Source organism: Lissotriton vulgaris, chromosome 10, assembly GCF_964263255.1.
Source record: "Lissotriton vulgaris chromosome 10, aLisVul1.2, whole genome shotgun sequence".
Classification (NCBI taxonomy): Eukaryota; Metazoa; Chordata; class Amphibia; order Caudata; family Salamandridae; genus Lissotriton; species Lissotriton vulgaris.
The window spans coordinates 591,917,702-591,942,350 of record NC_141698.1 but is presented as its reverse complement, the minus strand read 5'-3'; positions in this window follow the sequence as shown (position 1 = coordinate 591,942,350).

Genomic DNA, 24,649 nt, shown 5'->3' with positions numbered 1-24,649 from the left:
TTATACTTGGTGAAGTGGAAATAGTAATTTATATGGGTTTACTGTCCTGCACCTTCCCTGACTTTATACTTGGAGGAGTGGGAGTAGTAATTTATATGGGTTTGCTGTCCAGCACCTTCCCTGAGTTTATACCTGGTGGAGTGGGAACAGTAATTTATATGGATTTACTGTCAAGCACCTTCCCTGACTTTATACTTGGTGGAGTGGGAATAGCAATTTATATGGGTTTACTCTCCAGCACCTTCCCTGACTTTATACTTGGTGGAGTGGGAATAGTAATTTATATGGGTTTACTGTCCAGCACCTTCCCTGACTTTATACTTGGAGGAGTGGGAATAGTAGTTTATATGGGTTTAATATCCAGCACCTTCCCTGAGTTTATACTTGGTGGAATGGGAATAGTAATTTATATGGGTTGAATGTCCAGCACCTTCCCTGAGTTTATACTTAGTGGAGTGGGAATAGTAATTTATATGGGTTTACTGTCCAGCACCTTCCCTGACTTTATACTTGGTGGAGTGGGAATAGTAATTTATATGGGTTTACTGTCCAGCACCTTCCCAGACTTTATACTTGGTGGAGTGGGAATAGTAATGTATATGGGTTGAATGTTCAGCACCTTCCCTGAGTTTATACTTGGTGGAGTGGGAATAGTAATATATATGGGTTTACTGTCCAGCACCTTCCCAGACGTTATACTTGGTGGAGTAGGAATAGTAATTTATATGGGTTGAATGTTCAGCACCTTCCCTGACTTTATGCTTGGTGGAGTGGGAATAGTAATTTATATGGGTTTACTGTCCAGCACCTTCCCTGAGTTTATACTTGGTGGAGTGGGAATAGTAATTTATATGGGTTTAATGTCCAGCACCTTCCCAGACTTTTTACTTGGTGGAGTGGGAATAGTAATTTATATGGGTTGAATGTTCAGCACCTTCCCTGAGTTTATACTTGGTGGAGCGGGAATAGTAATTTATTTGGGTTTACTGTCCAGCACCTTCCCTGAGTTAATACTTGGTGGAGTGGGATTAGTAATTTATATGGGTTTACTGTCCAACACCTTCTCTGAGTTTATACTTGGTGGAGTAGGAATAGTGCTTTATATGGGTTGAATGTCCAGCACCTTCCCTGAGTTTATACTTGGTGGAGTGGGAATGGTAATTTATATGGGTTTACTGTGCTGCACCTTCCCTGAGTTAATACTTGGTGGATTGGGAATAGTAATTTATATGGGTTTACTGTCCAGCACCTTCTCTGAGTTTATACTTGGTGGAGTGGGAATAGTAATTTATATGGGTTGAATGTCCAGCACCTTCCCTGAGTTTATACTTAGTGGAGTGGAAATAGTAGATTATATGGGTTTACTGTCCAGCACCTTCCCTGACTTTATACTTGGTGGAGTGGGAATAGTAATTTATATGGATTTACTGTCCAGCACCTTCCCAGAGTTTATTCTTGGTGGAGTGAGAATAGTATTTTATATGGGTTGAATGTCCAGCACCTTCCCAGACTTTATACTTGGTGGAGTAGGAATTGTAATGTATATGGGTTGAATGTTCAGCACCTTCCCTGACTTTATACTTGGTGGAGTGGGAATAGTAATTTATATGTGTAAGAAGGGGGAGTCTCTAGTTGGCGCAGTGCAACACTAGCGACAAGCAGGGACTCTCCTCTTCCTCGTCAGGGCTGAGGGTTACCTTCCAGACAACCTCTGCTTACCCTCTAGGTAGTGTGGCTTAAGCAGTCGCAGGCTAATCTTTGGGGCATATAGGTTAAACACTTGCAATAGTACACCTTCACAACCAACCCACCACACAACGAGACCAGACTGTATTCTGTGAAAATATATATCTTTATATAGATTTTAAGCAGGCTTGTGAATACAGTCAACGTACTTTATGATAACGGTTGCAAGTTACTCAGTTCTGGTTACCGCAGTTCTTATAGCAGTTCTCTTTGGGCCCGTAGGCCGGTGTTAACCAAAGTTCTTGTGGAGCCGGCGGCTTCCAGGGGATCTGTCCCACGTCGCGTTGCCTTCCCGGGGTCGCTGATCGTTGCGGCTCTGCAGCCGAGCAGGTCACTGGTCGTCCGGGGCAGCGGTGTTCTGTGGCGGCAGGGTCCTCTCCTCGTCGTCCGCTCCGACCCTGGCGGCAGCGGCTGTGCGGTGGTGGCAAGTGGTAGTACGGTCCCCAAGTGCAGGACGTACCCAGCCAAGTGCCGGTGCAGCTGTGGGCTCACAGCTGGGCTGTCGGGCAGGTTACCGACTTTGCGGATTCTCACAGGGCAACTGTCCGTCTTTGCAGGTGAGTGACTGCCCGTTGCGCAGTCACCTCGAGAGCTCGGACCGGACGGATCCTCCTTCGCTTTGCTCTCGGGCTCCCGGTGCAGTTGCGGTCACGGTGTTCGGGCCAGCGGCGGCTGGTCCTCACTTTGCTTTCGCTGTTGCTTTGGGCCCCGGTCACGGTGGTCAGGTGGATGTCGTTGCCTTGGAGGAGATTCCTCCGTCGGTGCTGCGGCGATGGTCAGCACCCGCAGTCGCTTTCCTTCAGGGGGTAGCGTCCACTGGTCCTGGGACGCTGGTCAGGGGGCAAGTTCACAGCAAGCCCTTGGAGATCTCTTTAGCAGAGTTTGGCACAAAGTAAAGCAAAAGTCTTCTCGTAGTCTTTTCTTCTTCCTCTCCTTCAGCAGCAAGGCACCAGACACAGGCAAGAGTCAGCACCCTTCCTTGTCTCTCACGGTCCTTCTCGTAGGGCAGAGTCCTTCTGTGGCCCAAACAGGATCTAATTTTTCAAGGAGCAGGGCTCCTTCTTTTATAGGCCAATTCTTTTGTTCTCGCAGGCCAGGGGGGCCTTTGCCTAGCCACTCTCAGTCCTTGAGTACCCCGGCGGGTGTACTCCGGCTTCTGCTTTCAGTGTGAGGGGCAGGCGCATCAGATGCCCCACAGGGGGTGGAGCCAGCATTGTGCGGACAGGGGCGGCCAGAGTACCTTGTTGATGGGGGCTTCGCCCTTCTTGGGCCAGGTGCCGGCAGAGTCATCCGCCGCTCCCCAGGAGGGTGGAGCCAGCATTGTGGTGGCCGAGCACAGCTGCGGTTCGAGTCAAGAGGCACTCCCACCTCCCACTAAGGTGTAATCTGCGCATTCACCACCTGTCATCCCTCCAGCCCTGTCACTCACACATCCCAGACAGTCAGATACACATACCAGCAGAGGCGGGCTGAAATGGTTAAGCAAGCAAAGGCTAACTTTCTAAAAGTAACATTTGCGAACCCAGGATACTAAAATAAACTTGACTACAAGAAATACTTTATCATCCTGAGTTCAGGCATACTAAACATGACTCGCTACCATGCTCCTTGAGCCTGCGGGAATTATAGGGTGTAACAATTCTCGCAGCTCAGTCTGGCCTAATGGAGCAGGTAGCCTTCAATAGTGAACTACGGTCTTGGTTGTAAGTCACTACTAGGACATGCCACACACCTCAGGGCTTGTCCTACCTTACACCTACAACGCACCCTGCCCGCAGGCCTACCATAGGGGTGACTAATATGTAGTCAAGGGAAGGTCCAGGGGCTGGCAAGTGGGTGCACTTGCCCAGCTAGCGTGACAGTACGAGACCGCACGCGGGTTCTGCGGTCGCAGTTCCCAGACACAACTTTACGGCTGCTTCGGTGGGTGGCGCAACCAGCGCTGCAGGCCCACCAGCAGTATTGGCATCTACAAGCCCCGGCACTCTCTAGTGCGCGTTACTAGGGACTGACAGTAAATCCAATGCACCAATCATGGATACCAATCGTATGTACAATTTTACAGTAGGGAGCACTTGCACTGTGACACGGATCAGCCGTGGCGCAGTGCCCTGAGTATCGGAAAACCAGCAAAACATCGGAGGCACATCAGCAAAAAAGTGGAAGGGAGACTCACGCCAAGGTGCCAGGTCTAACAATATGGGTTTACTGTCCAGCACCTTCCCTGACTTTATACTTGGAGGAGTGGGAATAGTAATTTATATGGGTTTAATGCCCAGCACCTTCCCTGAGTTTATACATGGTGGAGTGGGTATAGTAATTTATATGGGTTTACTGTCCAGCACCTTCCCAGACTTTATACTTGGTGGAGTGGGAATAGTAATTTATATGGCTTAAATGTTCAGCACCTTCCCTGAGTTTATACTTGGTGGAGTGGGAATAATCATTTATATGGGTTTACTGTCCAGCACCTTCCCAGACTTTATACTTGGTGGAGTGGGTATAGTAATTTATATGGGTTTACTGTCCAGCACCTTCCCAGACTTTATACTTGGTGGAGTGGGAATAGTAATTTATATGGCTTAAATGTTCAGCACCTTCCCTGAGTTTATACTTGGTGGAGTGGGAATAATCATTTATATGGGTTTACTGTCCAGCACCTTCCCAGACTTTATACTTGGTGGAGTGGGAATAGTAATTTATATGGGTTGAATGTCCAGAACCTTCCCAGACTTTATACTTGGTGGAGTGGGAATAGTAATTTACATGGGTTGAATGTCCAGCACCTTCCCTGAGTTTATATTTGGTGGTGGGAATAGTAATTTATATGGGTTTACTGTCCAGCACCTTCCCAGACTTTATACTTGCAGGAGTGGGAATAGTGATATATATCGGTTTAATGTCCAGCACCTTCCCTGAGTTTATACTTGGTGGAGTGGGAATAGTAATTTATATGGGTTGAATGTCCAGCACCTTCCCTGAGTTTTTACTTGGTGGAGTGGGAATAGTAATTTATATGGGTTTACTGTCCAGAACCTTCCCTGACTTTATACTTGGTGGAGTGGGAATAGTAATTTATATGGGTTTACTGTCCAGCACCTTCCCAGACTTTATACTTGGTGGAGTGGGAATAGTAATTTATATAGGTTGAATGTTCAGCACCTTCCCTGAGGTTATACTTTGTGGAGTGGGAATAGTAATTTATATGGGTTGAATGTCCAGCACCTTCCCTGAGTTTATACTTGGTAGAGTGGGAATAGTAATTTATATGGGTTTACTGTCCAGCACCTTCCCTGACTTTATACTTGGTGGAGTGGGAATAGTAATTTATATGGGTTTACTGTCCAGCACCTTCCCACACTTTATACTTGGTGGAGTGGGAATAGTAATTTATATGGGTTTACTGTCCAGCACCTTCCCTGACTTTATACTTGGAGGAGTGGGAATAGTAATGTATATGGGTTGAATGTCCAGCACCTTCCCTGAGTTTATACTTGGTGGAGTGGGAATGGTAATTTATATGAGTTTACTGTCCTGCACCTTCCCTGAGTTAATACTTGGTGGATTGGGAATAGTAATTTATATGGGTTTAATGTCCAGCACCTTCCCTGAGTTTATACTTGGTGGAGTGGGAATAGTAATTTATATGGGTTGAATGTCCAGCACCTTCCCTGAGTTTATACTTGGTGGAGTGGGAATATTAATTTATATGGGTTTACTGTCCAGCACCTTCTCTGAGTTTATACTTGGTGGAGTGGGAATAGTGATTTATATGGGTTGAATGTCCAGCACCTTCCCTGAGTTTATACTTGGTGGAGTGGGAATAATAATGTCTATGGGTTTACTGTCCAGCACCTTCCCTGACTTTATACTTGGTGAAGTGGGAATAGTAATTTATGTGGGTTTACTGTCCAGCACCTTCCCTGACTTTATACTAGGTGGAGTGGGAATAGTAATTTATATGGGTTTACTGTCCAGCACCTTCCCAGACTTTATACTTAGTGGAGTGGGAATAGTAATTTATATGGGTTTACTGTCCAGCACCTTTCCAGACTTTATAGTTGGAGGAGTGGGAATAGTAATTTATAAGGGTTTAATGTCCAGCACCTTCCCTGAGTTTATACTTGGTGGAGTGGGAATAGTAATTTATATGGGTTGAATGTCCAGCTCCTTCCCTGAGTTTATACTTGGTGGAGTGGGAATAGTAATTTATATGGGTTTACTGTCCAGCACCTTCCCTGACTTTATACTTGGTGGAGTGGGAATAGTAATTTATATGGGTTTACTGTCCAACACCTTCCCAGACTTTATACTTGGTGGAGTGGGAATAGTAATTTATATGGGTTTACTGTCCAGCACCTTCCCTGAGTTAATACTTGGTGGAGTGGGAATAGTAATTTATATGGGTTTACTGTCCAGCACCTTCCCTGACTTTATACTTGGAGGAGTGGGAATAGTAATTTATATGGGTTGAATGTCCAGCACCTTGCCTGAGTTTATACTTGGTGGAATGGGAATAGTAATTTATGTGGGTTTACTGTCCAGCACCTTACCTGAGTTTAAACTTGGTGGAGTGGGAATAGTAATTCATATGGGTTTAATGTCCAGCACCTTCCCGAACTTTATACTTGGTGGAGTGGGAATAGTAATTTATATGGGTTTAATGTTCAGCACCTTCCCTGAGTTTATACTTGGTGGAGTGGGAATAGTAATTTATGTGGGTTTAATGTCCAGCACCTTCCCAGACTTTATACTTGGTGGAGTGGGAATAGTAATTTATATGGGTTTACTGTCCAGCACCTTCCCTGACTTTATACTTGGAGGAGTGGGAATAGCAATGTATATGGGTTTACTGTCCAGCACCTTCCCTGACTTTATACTTGGAGGAGTGGGAATAGTAATTTCTATGGGTTGAATGTTCAGCACCTTCCCAGAGTTTATACTTGGTGGAGTGGGAATAGTAATTTATATGGGTTTAATGTCCAGCACCTTCCCTGACTTTATACTTGGTGGAGTGGGAATAGTAATTTATATGGGTTTACTGTCCAGCACCTTCCCTGACTTTATACTTGGAGGAGTGGGAATAGTAATTTATATGGGTTGAATGTCCAGCACCTTGCCTGAGTTTATACTTGGTGGAATGGGAATAGTAATTTATATGGGTTTACTGTCCAGCACCTTACCTGAGTTTATACTTGGTGGAGTGGGAATAGTAATTTATATGGGTTTAATGTCCAGCACCTTCCCAGACTTTATACTTGGTGGAGTGGGAATAGTAATTTATATGGGTTTACTGTCCAGCACCTTCCCTGACTTTATACTTGGAGGAGTGGGAATAGTAATTTATATGGGTTTACTGTCCAGCACCTTCCCTGACTTTATACTTGGTGGAGTGGGAATAGTAATTTATATGGGTTGAATGTTCAGCACCTTCCCTGAGTTTATACTTGGTGGAGTGGGAATAGTAATTTATATGGGTTTAATGTCCAGCACCTTCCCTGACTTTATACTTGGTGGAGTGGGAATAGTAATTTATATGGGTTTACTGTCCAGCACCTTCCCTGACTTTATACTTGGTGGAGTGGGAATAGTAATTTATATGAGTTGAATGTTCAGCACCTTCCCTGAGTTTATACTTGGTGGAGTGGGAATCGTAATTCATATGGGTTCAATGCCCAGCATCTTCCCAGACTTTATACTTGGTGGAGTGAGAATAGCAATTTATATGGGTTTACTGTCCAGCATCTTCCCTGAGTTAATACTTGGTGGAGTGGGAAGAGTAATTTATATGGGTTTACTGTCCAGCACCTTCCCTGACTTTATACTTGGTGGAGTGGGAATAGTAATTTATATGGGTTTACTGTCCAGCACCTTCCCAGACTTTATACTTGGTGGAGTGGGAATAGTAGTTTATATGGGTTGAATGTCCAGCACCTTCCCTGAGTTTATACTTGGTGGAGTGGGAATGGTAATGTATATGGGTTTACTGTCCTGCACCTTCCCTGAGTTAATACTTGGTGGATTGGGAATAGTAATTTATATGGGTTTACTGTCCAGCACCTTCTCTGAGTTTATACTTGGTGGAGTGGGAATAGTAATTTATGTGGGTTTACTGTCCAGCACCTTCCCTGACTTTATAATTGGTGGAGTGGGAATAGTAATGTATATGTGTTTACTGTCCAGCACCTTCCCTGAGTTTATACTTGGTGAAGTGGAAATAGTAATTTATATGGGTTTACTGTCCTGCACCTTCCCTGACTTTATACTTGGAGGAGTGGGAGTAGTAATTTATATGGGTTTGCTGTCCAGCACCTTCCCTGAGTTTATACCTGGTGGAGTGGGAACAGTAATTTATATGGATTTACTGTCAAGCACCTTCCCTGACTTTATACTTGGTGGAGTGGGAATAGCAATTTATATGGGTTTACTCTCCAGCACCTTCCCTGACTTTATACTTGGTGGAGTGGGAATAGTAATTTATATGGGTTTACTGTCCAGCACCTTCCCTGACTTTATACTTGGAGGAGTGGGAATAGTAGTTTATATGGGTTTAATATCCAGCACCTTCCCTGAGTTTATACTTGGTGGAATGGGAATAGTAATTTATATGGGTTGAATGTCCAGCACCTTCCCTGAGTTTATTCTTAGTGGAGTGGGAATAGTAATGTATATGGGTTTACTGTCCAGCACCTTCCCAGACTTTATACTTGGTGGAGTGGGAATAGTAATGTATATGGGTTGAATGTTCAGCACCTTCCCTGAGTTTATACTTGGTGGAGTGGGAATAGTAATATATATGGGTTTACTGTCCAGCACCTTCCCAGACGTTATACATGGTGGAGTAGGAATAGTAATTTATATGGGTTGAATGTTCAGCACCTTCCCTGACATTATGCTTGGTGGAGTGGGAATAGTAATTTATATGGGTTTACTGTCCAGCACCTTCCCTGAGTTTATACTTGGTGGAGTGGGAATAGTAATTTATATGGGTTTAATGTCCAGCACCTTCCCAGACTTTTTACTTGGTGGTGTGGGAATAGTAATTTATATGGGTTGAATGTTCAGCACCTTCCCTGAGTTTATACTTGGTGGAGCGGGAATAGTAATTTATATGGGTTTACTGTCCAGCACCTTCCCTGAGTTAATACTTGGTGGAGTGGGATTAGTAATTTATATGGGTTTACTGTCCAACACCTTCTCTGAGTTTATACTTGGTGGAGTAGGAATAGTGCTTTATATGGGTTGAATGTCCAGCACCTTCCCTGAGTTTATACTTGGTGGAGTGGGAATGGTAATTTATATGGGTTTACTGTGCTGCACCTTCCCTGAGTTAATACTTGGTGGATTGGGAATAGTAATTTATATGGGTTTACTGTCCAGCACCTTCTCTGAGTTTATACTTGGTGGAGTGGGAATAGTGATTTATATGGGTTTACTGTCCAGCACCTTCCCTGACTTTATAATTGGTGGAGTGGGAATTGTAATGTATACGTGTTTACTGTCCAGCACCTTCCCTGAGTTTATACTTGGTGGAGTTGGAATAGTAATTAATATGGGTTGAATGTCCAGCACCTTCCCTGACTTTATACTTGGTGGAGTGGTAATAGTAATTTATATGTGTTTACTGTCCAGCACCTTCCCTGAGTTTATACTTGGTGGAGTGGGAATAGTAATTTATATGGGTTTACTGTCCTGCACCTTCCCTGACTTTTTACTTGGAGGAGTGGGAGTAGTAATTTATATGGGTTTGCTGTCCAGCCCCTTCCCTGAGTTTATACTTGGTGGAGTGGGAATAGTAATTTATATGGATTTACTGTCAAGCACCTTCCCTGACTTTATACTTGGTGGAGTGGGAATAGTAATTGATATGGGTTGAATGTCCAGCACCTTCCCAGACTTTTTACTTGGTGGAGTGGGAATAGTAATTTATATGGGTTGAATGTTCAGCACCTTCACAGAGTTTATACTTGGTGGAGTGGGAATAGTAATTTATATGGGTTTACTGTCCAGCACCTTCCCTGAGTTTATACTTGGTGGAGTGGGAATAGTAATTTATATGGGTTTACTGTCCTGCAACTTCCCTGACTTTATACTTGGAGGAGTGGGAGTAGTAATGTATATGGGTTTGCTGTCCAGCACCTGCCCTGAGTTTATACTTTGTGGAGTGGGAATAGTAATTTATATGGATTTACTGTCAAGCACCTTCCCTGAGTTTATACTTGGTGGAGTGGGAATAGTAATGTATATGGGTTTACTCTCCAGCACCTTCCCTGACTTTATACTTGGTGGAGTGGCAATAATAATTTATATGGGTTGAATGTCCAGCACCTTCCTTGACTTTATACTTGGAGGAGTGAGAATAGTAATTTATATGGGTTTACTGTCCAGCACCTTCCCTGACTTTATACTTGGAGGAGTGGGAATAGTAATTTATATCGGTTGAATGTTCAGCACCTTCCCTGAGTTTATACTTGGTGGAGTGGGAATAGTAATTTACATGGGTTGAATGTCCAGCACCTTCCCTGAGTTTATATTTGGTGGTGGGAATATGAATTTATATGGGTTTACTGTCCAGCACCTTCCCTGACTTTATACTTGGAGGAGTGGGAATAGTAATTTATATAGGTTGAATGTTCAGCACCTTCCCTGACTTTATACTTGGTGGAGTGGGAATAGTAATTTATATGAGTTTACTGTCCAGCACCTTCCCTGACGTTATACTTGGAGGAGTGGGAATAGTAATTTATATGGGTTTAATGTCCAGCACCTTCCCTGGGTTTATACTTGGTGGAGTGGGAATAGTAATTTATATGGGTTGAATGTCCAGCACCTTCCCTGAGTTTATACTTGGTGGAGTGGGAATAGTAATTTATATGGGTTTACTGTCCAGCACCTTCCCTGACTTTATACTTGGTGGAGTGGGAATAGTAATTTATATGGGTTTACTGTCCAGCACCTTCCCAGACTTTATACTTGGTGGAGTAGGAATAGTAATTTATATGGGTTTAATGTCCAGTACCTTCCCTGAGTTTATACTTGGTGGAGTGGGAATAGTAATTTATATGGGTTTACTGTCCAGCACCTTCCCTGACTTTATACTTGGTGGAGTGGGAAAAGTAATTTATATGGGTTTACTGTCCAGCACCTTCCCAGACTTTATACTTGGTGGAGTGGGAATAGTAATTTATATGGGTTAAATGTTCAGCACCTTCCCTGAGTTTATACTTGGTGGAGTGGGAATAGTAATTTATATGGGTTTACTGTCCAGCACCTTCCCTGAGTTAATACTTGATAGAGTGGGAATAGTCGTTTATATGGGTTTACTGTCCAGCACCTTCCCAAACTTTATACTCCGTGGAGTGGGAATAGTAATTTATATGGGTTGAATGTCCAGAACCTTCCCAGACTTTATACTTGGTGGAGTGGGAATAGTAATTTACATGGGTTGAATGTCCAGCACCTTCCCTGAGTTTATATTTGGTGGTGGGAATATGAATTTATATGGGTTTACTGTCCAGCACCTTCCCTGACTTTATACTTGGAGGAGTGGGAATAGTAATATATATGGGTTTAATGTCCAGCACCTTCCCTGAGTTTATACTTGGTGGAGTGGGAATAGTAATTTATATGGGTTGAATGTCCAGCACCTTCCCTGAGTTTATACTTGGTGGAGTGGGAATAGTAATTTATATGGGTTTACTGTCCAGAACCTTCCCTGATTTTATACTTGGTGGAGTGGGAATAGTAATTTATATGGGTTTACTGTCCAGCACCTTCCCAGACTTTATATGTGGTGGAGTGGGAATAGTAATTTATATAGGTTGAATGCTCAGCACCTTCCCTGAGTTTATACTTGGTGGAGTGGGAATAGTAATATATATGGGTTTACTGTTCAGCACCTTCCCTGAGTTAATACTTGGTGGAGTGGGAATAGTAATTTATATGGGTTTACTGTCCAGCACCTTCCCAGACTTTATGCTTGGTGGAGTGGGAATAGTAATGTATATGGGTTGAATGTCCAGCACCTTCCCTGACTTTATACTTGGTGGAGTGGGAATAGTAATTTATATGGGTTTATTGTCCAGCACCTTCCCTGACTTTATACTTGGAGGAGTGGGAATAGTAATTTATATGGGTTTAATGTCCAGCACCTTCCCTGAGTTTATACTTGGTGGAGTGGGAATAATAATTTATATGGGTTGAATATCCACCACCTTCCCTGAGTTTATACTTGGTGGAGTGGGAATAGTAATTTATATGGATTTACTGTCCAGCACCTTCCCTGACTTTATACTCGGTGGAGTGGGAATAGTAATTTATATGGGTTTACTGTCCAGCACCTTCCCAGACTTTATACTTGGTGGAGTGGGAATAGTAATTTATATGGGTTTACTGTCCAGCACCTTCCCTGACTTTATACTTGGAGGAGTGGGAATAGTAATTTATATGGGTTTAATGCCCAGCACCTTCCCTGAGTTTATACATGGTGGAGTGGGTATAGTAATTTATATGGGTTTACTGTCCAGCACCTTCCCAGACTTTATAATTGGTGGAGTGGGAATAGTAATTTATATGGCTTAAATGTTCAGCACCTTCCCTGAGTTTATACTTGGTGGAGTGGGAATAGTAATGTATATGGGTTTACTGTCCAGCACCTTCCCTGAGTTAATACTTGATGGAGTGGGAATAATCATTTATATGGGTTTACTGTCCAGCACCTACCCAGACTTTATACTTGGTGGCGTGGGAATAGTAATTTATATGGGTTTACTGTCCAGCACCTTCCCTGACTTTATACTTGGAGGAGTGGGAATAGTAATTTATATGGGTTTAATGCCCAGCACCTTCCCTGAGTTTATACATGGTGGAGTGGGTATAGTAATTTATATGGGTTGAATGTCCAGCACCTTCCCTGAGTTTATACTTGGTGGAGTGGGAATGGTAATTTATATGAGTTTACTGTCCTGCACCTTCCCTGAGTTAATACTTGGTGGATTGGGAATAGTAATTTATATGGGTTTAATGCCCAGCACCTTCCCTGAGTTTATACTTGGTGGAGTGGGAATAGTAATTTATATGGGTTGAATGTCCAGAACCTTCCCAGACTTTATACTTGGTGGAGTGGGAATAGTAATTTACATGGGTTGAATGTCCAGCACCTTCCCTGAGTTTATATTTGGTGGTGGGAATAGTAATTTATATGGGTTTACTGTCCAGCACCTTCCCAGACTTTATACTTGCAGGAGTGGGAATAGTGATATATATCGGTTTAATGTCCAGCACCTTCCCTGAGTTTATACTTGGTGGAGTGGGAATAGTAATTTATATGGGTTGAATGTCCAGCACCTTCCCTGAGTTTTTACTTGGTGGAGTGGGAATAGTAATTTATATGGGTTTACTGTCCAGAACCTTCCCTGACTTTATACTTGGTGGAGTGGGAATAGTAATTTATATGGGTTTACTGTCCAGCACCTTCCCAGACTTTATACTTGGTGGAGTGGGAATAGTAATTTATATAGGTTGAATGTTCAGCACCTTCCCTGAGGTTATACTTGGTGGAGTGGGAATAGTAATTTATATGGGTTGAATGTCCAGCACCTTCCCTGAGTTTATACTTGGTAGAGTGGGAATAGTAATTTATATGGGTTTACTGTCCAGCACCTTCCCTGACTTTATACTTGGTGGAGTGGGAATAGTAATTTATATGGGTTTACTGTCCAGCACCTTCCCACACTTTATACTTGGTGGAGTGGGAATAGTAATTTATATGGGTTTACTGTCCAGCACCTTCCCTGACTTTACACTTGGAGGAGTCGGAATAGTAATGTATATGGGTTGAATGTCCAGCACCTTCCCTGAGTTTATACTTGGTGGAGTGGGAATGGTAATTTATATGAGTTTACTGTCCTGCACCTTCCCTGAGTTAATACTTGGTGGATTGGGAATAGTAATTTATATGGGTTTAATGTCCAGCACCTTCCCTGAGTTTATACTTGGTGGAGTGGGAATAGTAATTTATATGGGTTGAATGTCCAGCACCTTCCCTGAGTTTATACTTGGTGGAGTGGGAATAGTAATTTATATGGGTTTACTGTCCAGCACCTTCTCTGAGTTTATACTTGGTGGAGTGGGAATAGTGATTTATATGGGTTGAATGTCCAGCACCTTCCCTGAGTTTATACTTGGTGGAGTGGGAATAATAATGTCTATGGGTTTACTGTCCAGCACCTTCCCTGACTTTATACTTGGTGAAGTGGGAATAGTAATTTATGTGGGTTTACTGTCCAGCACCGTCCCTGACTTTATACTAGGTGGAGTGGGAATAGTAATTTATATGGGTTTACTGTCCAGCACCTTCCCAGACTTTATACTTAGTGGAGTCGGAATAGTAATTTATATGGGTTTACTGTCCAGCACCTTTCCAGACTTTATAGTTGGAGGAGTGGGAATAGTAATTTATAAGGGTTTAATGTTCAGCACCTTCCCTGAGTTTATACTTGGTGGAGTGGGAATAGTAATTTATATGGGTTGAATGTCCAGCACCTTCCCTGAGTTTATACTTGGTGGAGTGGGAATAGTAATTTATATGGGTTTACTGTCCAGCACCTTCCCTGACTTTATACTTGGTGGAGTGGGAATAGTAATTTATACGGGTTTACTGTCCAACACCTTCCCAGACTTTATACTTGGTGGAGTGGGAATAGTAATTTATATGGGTTTACTGTCCAGCACCTTCCCTGAGTTAATACTTGGTGGAGTGGGAATAGTAATTTATATGGGTTTACTGTCCAGCACCTTCCCTGACTTTATACTTGGAGGAGTGGGAATAGTAATTTATATGGGTTGAATGTCCAGCACCTTGCCTGAGTTTATACTTGGTGGAATGGGAATAGTAATTTATGTGGGTTTACTGTCCAGCACCTTACCTGAGTTTAAACTTGGTGGAGTGGGAATAGTAATTCATATGGGTTTAATGTCCAGCACCTTCCCGAACTTTATACTTGGTGGAGTGGGAATAGTAATTTATATGGGTTTAATGTTCAGCACCTTCCCTGAGTTTATACTTGGTGGAGTGGGAGTAGTAATTTATGTGGGTTTAATGTCCAGCACCTTCCCAGACTTTATACTTGGTGGAGTGGGAATAGTAATTTATATGGGTTTACTGTCCAGCACCTTCCCTGACTTTATACTTGGAGGAGTGGGAATAGTAATTTATATGGGTTTACTGTCCAGCACCTTCCCTGACTTTATACTTGGAGGAGTGGGAATAGTAATTTATATGGGTTGAATGTTCAGCACCTTCCCAGAGTTTATACTTGGTGGAGTGGGAATAGTAATTTATATGGGTTTAATGTCCAGCACCTTCCCTGACTTTATACTTGGTGGAGTGGGAATAGTAATTTATATGGGTTTACTGTCCAGCACCTTCCCTGACTTTATACTTGGAGGAGTGGGAATAGTAATTTATAGGGGTTGAATGTCCAGCACCTTGCCTGAGTTTATACTTGGTGGAATGGGAATAGTAATTTATATGGGTTTACTGTCCAGCACCTTACCTGAGTTTATACTTGGTGGAGTGGGAATAGTAATTTATATGGGTTTAATGTCCAGCACCTTCCCAGACTTTATACTTGGTGGAGTGGGAATAGTAATTTATATGGGTTTACTGTCCAGCACCTTCCCTGACTTTATACTTGGAGGAGTGGGAATAGTAATTTATATGGGTTTACTGTCCAGCACCTTCCCTGACTTTATACTTGGTGGAGTGGGAATAGTAATTTATATGGGTTGAATGTTCAGCACCTTCCCTGAGTTTATACTTGGTGGAGTGGGAATAGTAATTTATATGGGTTTAATGTCCAGCACCTTCCCTGACTTTATACTTGGTGGAGTGGGAATAGTAATTTATATGGGTTTACTGTCCAGCACCTTCCCTGACTTTATACTTGGTGGAGTGGGAATAGTAATTTATATGAGTTGAATGTTCAGCACCTTCCCTGAGTTTATACTTGGTGGAGTGGGAATCGTAATTCATATGGGTTCGATGCCCAGCATCTTCCCAGACTTTATACTTGGTGGAGTGAGAATAGCAATTTATATGGGTTTACTGTCCAGCATCTTCCCTGAGTTAATACTTGGTGGAGTGGGAAGAGTAATTTATATGGGTTTACTGTCCAACACCTTCCCTGACTTTATACTTGGTGGAGTGAAATAGTAATTTATATGGGTTTACTGTCCAGCACCTTCCCTGACTTTATACTTGGAGGAGTGGGAATAGTAATTTATATGGGTTGAATGTCCAGCACCTTGCCTGAGTTTATACTTGGTGGAATGGGAATAGTAATTTATGTGGGTTTACTGTCCAGCACCTTACCTGAGTTTAAACTTGGTGGAGTGGGAATAGTAATTCATATGGGTTTAATGTCCAGCACCTTCCCGAACTTTATACTTGGTGGAGTGGGAATAGTAATTTATATGGGTTTAATGTTCAGCACCTTCCCTGAGTTTATACTTGGTGGAGTGGGAGTAGTAATTTATGTGGGTTTAATGTCCAGCACCTTCCCAGACTTTATACTTGGTGGAGTGGGAATAGTAATTTATATGGGTTTACTGTCCAGCACCTTCCCTGACTTTATACTTGGAGGAGTGGGAATAGGAATTTATATGGGTTTACTGTCCAGCACCTTCCCTGACTTTATACTTGGTGGAGTGGGAATAGTAATTTATATGGGTTTACTGTCCAGCACCTTCCCTGACTTTATACTTGGAGGAGTGGGAATAGTAATTTATAGGGGTTGAATGTCCAGCACCTTGCCTGAGTTTATACTTGGTGGAATGGGAATAGTAATTTATATGGGTTTACTGTCCAGCACCTTACCTGAGTTTATACTTGGTGGAGTGGGAATAGAAATTTATATGGGTTTAATGTCCAGCACCTTCCCAGACTTTATACTTGGTGGAGTGGGAATAGTAATTTATATGGGTTTACTGTCCAGCACCTTCCCTGACTTAATACTTGGAGGAGTGGGAATAGTAATTTATATGGGTTTACTGTCCAGCACCTTCCCTGACTTTATACTTGGTGGAGTGGGAATAGTAATTTATATGGGTTGAATGTTCAGCACCTTCCCTGAGTTTATACTTGGTGGAGTGGGAATAGTAATTTATATGGGTTTAATGTCCAGCACCTTCCCTGACTTTATACTTGGTGGAGTGGGAATAGTAATTTATATGGGTTTACTGTCCAGCACCTTCCCTGACTTTATACTTGGTGGAGTGGGAATAGTAATTTATATGAGTTGAATGTTCAGCACCTTCCCTGAGTTTATACTTGGTGGAGTGGGAATCGTAATTCATATGGGTTCGATGCCCAGCATCTTCCCAGACTTTATACTTGGTGGAGTGAGAATAGCAATTTATATGGGTTTACTGTCCAGCATCTTCCCTGAGTTAATACTTGGTGGAGTGGGAAGAGTAATTTATATGGGTTTACTGTCCAACACCTTCCCTGACTTTATACTTGGTGGAGTGAAATAGTAATTTATATGGGTTTACTGTCCAGCACCTTCCCAGACTTTATACTTGGTGGAGTGGGAATAGTAGTTTATATGGGTTGAATGTCCCACACCTTCCCTGAGTTTATACTTGGTGGAGTGGGAATGGTAATGTATATGGGTTTACTGTCCTGCACCTTCCCTGAGTTAATACTTGGTGGATTGGGAATAGTAATTTATATGGGTTTACTGTCCAGCACCTTCTCTGAGTTTATACTTGGTGGAGTGGGAATAGTAATTTATATGGGTTTACTGTCCAGCACCTTTCCTGACTTTATAATTGGTGGAGTGGGAATAGTAATGTATATGTGTTTACTGTCCAGCGCCTTCCCTGAGTTTACACTTGGTGAAGTGGAAATAGTAATTTATATGGGTTTACTGTCCTGCACCTTCCCTGACTTTATACTTGGAGGAGTGGGAATAGTAATTTATATGGGTTTACTGTCCAGCACCTTCCCAGACTTTATACTTGGTGGAGTGGGAATAGTAATGTATATGGGTTGAATGTTCAGCACCTTCCCTGAGTTTATACTTGGTGGAGTGGGAATAGTAATATATATGGGTTAACTGTCCAGCACCTTCCCAGACGTTATACTTGGTGGAGTAGGAATAGTAATTTATATGGGTTGAATGTTCAGCACCTTCCCTGACTTTATGCTTGGTGGAGTGGGAATAGTAATTTATATGGGTTTACTGTCCAGCACCTTCCCTGAGTTTATACTTGGTGGAGTGGGAATAGTAATTTATATGGGTATAATGTCCAGCACCTTCCCAGACTTTTTACTTGGTGGAGTGGGAATAGTAATTTATATGGGTTGAATGTTCAGCACCTTCCCTGAGTTTATACTTGGTGGAGCGGGAATAGTAATTTATATGGGTTTACTGTCCAGCACCTTCCTTGAGTTAATACTTGGTGGAGTGGGATTAGTAATTTATATGGGTTTACTGTCCAACACCTTCTCTGAGTTTATACTTGGTGGAGTAGGAATAGTGCTTTATATGGGTTGAATGTCCAGCACCTTCCCTGAGTTTATACTTGGTGGAGTGGGAATGGTAATTTATATGGGTTTACTGTGCTGCACCTTCCCTGAGTTAATACTTGGTGGATTGGGAATAGTAATTTATATGGGTTTACTGTCCAGCACCTTCTCTGAGTTTATACTTGGTGGAGTGGGAATAGTAATTTATATGGGTTTACTGTCCAGCACCTTCCCTGACTTTATAATTGGTGGAGTGGGAATTGTAATGTATACGTGTTTACTGTCCAGCACCTTCCCTGAGTTTATACTTGGTGGAGTTGGAATAGTAATTAATATGGGTTGAATGTCCAGCACCTTCCCTGACTTTATACTTGGTGGAGTGGTAATAGTAATTTATATGTGTTTACTGTCCAGCACCTTCCCTGACTTTATACTTGGTGGAGTGGGAATAGTAATTGATATGGGTTGAATGTCCAGCACCTTCCCAGACTTTTTACTTGGTGGAGTGGGAATAGTAATTTATATGGGTTGAATGTTCAGCACCTTCACAGAGTTTATACTTGGTGGAGTGAGAATAGTAATTTATATGGGTTTACTGTCCAGCACCTTCCCTGAGTTTATACTTGGTGGAGTGGGAATAGTAATTTATATGGGTTTACTATCCTGCACCTTCCCTGACTTTATACTTGGAGGAGTGGGAGAAATAATGTATATGGGTTTGCTGTCCAGCACCTTCCCTGATTTTATACTTTGTGGAGTGGGAATAGTAATTTATATGGATTTACTGTCAAGCACCTTCCCTGAGTTTATACTTGGTGGAGTGGGAATAGTAATGTATATGGGTTTACTCTCCAGCACCTTCCCTGACTTTATACTTGGTGGAGTGGCAATAATACTTTATATGGGTTGAATGTCCAGCACCTTCCTTGACTTTATACTTGGAGGAGTGAGAATAGTAATTTATATGGGTTTACTGTCCAGCACCTTCCCTGACTTTATACTTGGAGGAGTGGGAATAGTAATTTATATCGGTTGAATGTTCAGCACCTTCCCTGAGTTTATACTTGGTGGAGTGGGAATAGTAATTTATATGGGTTTCCTGTTCAGCACCTTCCCTGACTTTATACTTGGAGCAGTGGGAACAGTAATTTATATGGGTTGAATGTCCAGCACCTTGCCTGAGTTTATACTTGGTGGAATGGGAATAGTAATTTATATGTGTTTACTGTCCAGCACCTTACCTGAGTTTATACTTGGTGGAGTGGGAATAGTAATTTATATGGGTTTAATGTCCAGCACCTTCCCAGACTTTATACTTGGTGGAGTGGGAATAGTTATTTATATGGGTTTACTGTCCAGCACCTTCCCTGACTTTATACTTGGAGGAGTAGGAATAGTAATTTATATGGGTTTACTGTCCAGCACCTTCCCTGACTTTATACTTGGTGGAGTGGGAATAGTAATTTATATGGGTTGAATGTTCAGCACCTTCCCTGAGTTTATACTTGGTGGAGTGGAAATAGTAATTTATATGGGTTGAATGTCCAGCACCTTCCCAGACTTTATACTTGGTGGAGTAGGAATAGTAATTTATATGGGTTGAATGTTCAGCACCTTCCCTGACTTTATTCTTGGTGGAGTGGGAATAGTAATTTATATGGGTTTACTGTCCAGCGCCTTCCCTGACTTTATACTTGGAGGAGTGGGAATAGTAATTTATATGGGTTTAATGCCCAGCACCTTCCCTGAGTTTATACTTGGTGGAGTGGGAATAGTAATTTATATGGGTTGAATGTCCAGCACCTTGCCTGAGTTTATACTTGGTGGAATGGGAATAGTAATTTATATGGGTTTACTGTCCAGCACCTTACCTGAGTTTATACTTGGTGGAGGGGGAATAGTAATTCATATGGGTTTAATGTCCAGCACCTTCCCAGACTTTATACTTGGTGGAGTGAGAATAGTAATTTATATGAGTTGAATGTTCAGCACCTTCCCTGACTTTATACTTGGTGGAGTGGAAATAGTAATTTATATGGGTTTACTGTCCAGCACCTTCCCAGACTTTATACTTGGTGGAGTGGGAATAGTAATTTATATGGGTTGAATGTTCAGCACCTTCCCTGAGTTTATACTTGGTGGAGTGGGAATAGTAATATATATGGGTTTACTGTCCAGCACCTTCCCCGAGTTAATATTTGGTGGAGTGGGAATAGTAATTTATATGGGTTTACTGTCCAGCACCTTCCCAGACTTTATACTTGGTGGAGTGGGAATAGTAATTTATATGGGTTGAATGTCCAGCACCTTCCCTGAGTTTATACTTGGTGGAGTGGGAATAGTAATTTATATGGGTTGAATGTCCAGCACCTTCCCAGACTTTATACTTGGGGGAGTAGGAATAGAAATGTATATGGGTTGATCAGCACCTTACCTGACTTTATGCTTGGTGGAGTGGGAATAGTAATTTATATGGGTTTACTGTCCAGCACCTTACCTGAGTTTATACTTGGTGTAGTGGGAATAGTAATTTATATGGGTTTAATGTCCAGCACCTTCCCAGACTTTATACTTGGTGGAGTGGGAATAGTAATTTATATGGGTTGAATGTTCAGCACCTTCCCTGAGTTAATACTTGGTGGAGTGGGAATAGTAATTTATATGGGTTTACTGTCCAACACCTTCTCTGAGTTTATACTTGGTGGAGTAGGAATAGTGATTTATATGGGTTGAATGTCCAGCACCTTCCCTGAGTTTATACTTGGTGGAGTGGGAATAGTATTTTATATGGGTTTACTGTCCAGCACCTTCTCTGAGTTTATACTTGGTGGAGTGGGAATAGTAATTTATATGGGTTTACTGTCCAGCACCTTCCCTGACTTTATAATTGGTGGAGTGGGAATTGTAATGTATACGTGTTTACTGTCCAGCACCTTCCCTGAGTTTATACTTGGTGGAGTTGGAATAGTAATTAATATGGGTTGAATGTCCAGCACCTTCCCTGACTTTATACTTGGTGGAGTGGTAATAGTAATTTATATGTGTTTACTGTCCAGCACCTTCCCTGAGTTTATACTTGGTGGAGTGGGAATAGTATTTTATATGGGTTTACTGTCCTGCACCTTCCCTGACTTTATACTTGGACGAGTGGGAGTAGTAATTTATATGGGTTTGCTGTCCAGCCCCTTCCTTGAGTTTATACTTGGTTGAGTGGGAATAGTAATTTAAATGGATTTACTGTCAAGCACCTTCCCTGACTTTATACTTGGTGGAGTGGGAATAGTAATGGATATGGGTTGAATGTCCAGCACCTTCCCAGACTTTTTACTTGGTGGAGTGGGAATAGTAATTTATATGGGTTGAATGTTCAGCACCTTCACAGAGTTTATACTTGGTGGAGTGGGAATAGTAATTGATATGGGTTTACTCTCCAGCACCTTCCCTGAGTTTATACTTGGTGGAGTGGGAATAATAATTTATATGGGTTTACTGTCCTGCACCTTCCCTGACTTTATACTTGGAGGAGTGGGAGTAGTAATTTATATGGGTTTGCTGTCCAGCACCTTCCCTGAGTTTATACTTTGTGGAGTGGGAATAGTAATTTATATGGATTTACTGTCAAGCACCTTCCCTGAGTTTATACTTGGTGGAGTGGGAATAGTAATGTATATGGGTTTACTCTCCAGCACCTTCCCTGACTTTATACTTGGTGGAGTGGCAATAATAATTTATATGGGTTGAATGTCCAGCACCTTCCCTGACTTTATACTTGGAGGAGTGGGAATAGTAATTTAAATGGGTTTACTGTCCAGCACCTTCCCTTACTTTATACTTGGAGGAGTGGGAATAGTAATTTATATCGGTTGAATGTTCAGCACCTTCCCTGAGTTTATACTTGGTGGAGAGTTAATAGTAATTTATATGGGTTTAATGTCCAGCACCTTCCCTGACTTTATACTTGGTGGAGTGGGAATAGTAATTTATATGGGTTTACTGTCCAGCACCTTACCTGAGTTTATACTTGGTGGAGTGGGAATAGTAATTTATATGGGTTTAATGTCCAGCACCTTCCCAGTCTTTATACTTGGTGGAGTGGGAATAGTAATTTATATGGGTTTACTGTCCAGCACCTTCCCTGACTTTATACTTGGAGGAGTAGGAATAGTAATTTATATGGGTTTACTGTCCAGCACCTTCCCTGACTTTATACTTGGTGGAGTGGGAATAGTAATTTATATGGGTTGAATGTTCAGCACCTTCCCTGAGTTTATACTTGGTGGAGTGGGAATAGTAATTTATATGGGTTGAATGTCCAGCACCTTCCCAGACTTTATACTTGGTGGAGTAGGAATAGTAATTTATATGGGTTGAATGTTCAGCACCTTCCCTGACTTTATGCTTGGTGGAGTGGGAATAGTAATTTATATGGGTTTACCGTCCAGCACCATCCCTGACTTTATACTTGGAGGAGTGGGAATAGTAATTTATATGGGTTTAATGTCCAGCTCCTTCCCTGAGTTTATACTTGGTGGAGTGGGAATAGTAATTTATATGGGTTGAATGTCCAGCACCTTGCCTGAGTTTATACTTGGTGGAGTGGGAATAGTAATTTATATGGGTTTAATGTCCAGCACCTTCCCTGACTTTATACTTAGTGGAGTGGGAATAGTAATTTTTATGGGTTTACTGTCCAGCACCTTCCCTGACTTTACACTTGGAGGAGTGGGAATAGTAATTTATATGGGTTGAATGTCCAGCACCTTGCCTGAGTTTATACTTGGTGGAATGGGAATAGTAATTTATATGGGTTTACTGTCCAGCACCTTACCTGAGTTTATACTTGGTGGAGGGGGAATAGTAATTCATATGGGTTTAATGTCCAGCACCTTCCCAGACTTTATACTTGGTGGAGTGGGAATAGTAATTTATATGAGTTGAATGTTCAGCACCTTCCCTGAGTTTATACTTGGTGGAGTGGGAATAGTAATTCATATGGGTTCAATGTCCAGCATCTTCCCAGACTTTATACTTGGTGGAGTGGGAATAGTAATTTATATGGGTTTACTGTCCAGCACCTTCCCTGAGTTAATACTTGGTGGAGTGGGAAGAGTAATTTATATGGGTTTACTGTCCAGCACCTTCTCTGAGTTTATACTTGGTGGAGTGGGAATAGTGATTTATATGGGTTGAATGTCCAGCACCTTCCCTGAGTTTATACTTGGTGGAGTGGGAAAAGTAATGTATATGGGTTTACTGTCCAGCACCTTCCCTGACTTTATACTTGGTGGAGTGGGAATAGTAATTTATGTGGGTTTACTGCCCAGCGCCTTCCCAGACTTTATACTTGGTGGAGTGGGAATAGTAGTTTATATGGGTTGAATGTCCAGCACCTTCCCTGAGTTTATACTTGGTGGAGTGGAAATAGTAATTTATATGGGTTGAATGTCCAGCAGCTTCCCTGACTTTATACTTGGTGGAGTGGTAATAGTAATTTATATGTGTTTACTGTCCAGCACCTTCCCTGAGTTTATACTAGGTGGATTGGGAATAGTAATTTATATGGGTTTACTGTCCTGCACCTTCCCTGACTTTATACTTGGTGGAGTGGGAATAGTAATTTATATGGCTTTACTGTCCAGCACCTTCCCTGACTTTATACTTGGAGGAGTGGGAATAGTAATTTATATGGGTTTAATGTCCAGCACCTTCCCTGAGTTTATACTTGGTGGAGTGGGAATAGTAATTTATATGGGTTGAATGTCCAGCACCTTCCCTGACTTATACTTAGTGGAGTGGGTATAGTAATTTATATGGGTTTACTGTCCAGCACCTTCCCTGACTTTATACTTGGTGGAGTGGAAATAGTAATTTATATGGGTTTACTGTCCAGCACCTTCCCAGACTTTATAATTGGTGGAGTGGGAATAGTAATTTATATGGGTTTACTGTCCAGCATCATCCCTGACTTTATACTTGGAGGAGTGGGAATAGTAATTTATATGGGTTTAATGTCCAGCTCCTTCCCTGAGTTTATACTTGGTGGAGTGGGAATAGTAATTTATATGGGTTGAATGTCCAGCACCTTGCCTGAGTTTATACTTGGTGGAGTGGGAATAGTAATTTATATGGGTTTAATGTCCAGCACCTTCCCTGACTTTATACTTGGTGGAGTGGGAATAGTAATTTATATGGCTTTACTGTCCAGCACCTTCCCTGACTTTATACTTGGAGGAGTGGGAATAGTAATTTATATGGGTTTAATGTCCAGCACCTTCCCTGAGTTTATACTTGGTGGAGTGGGAATAGTAATTTATATGGGTTGAATGTCCAGCACCTTCCCTGACTTATACTTAGTGGAGTGGGAATAGT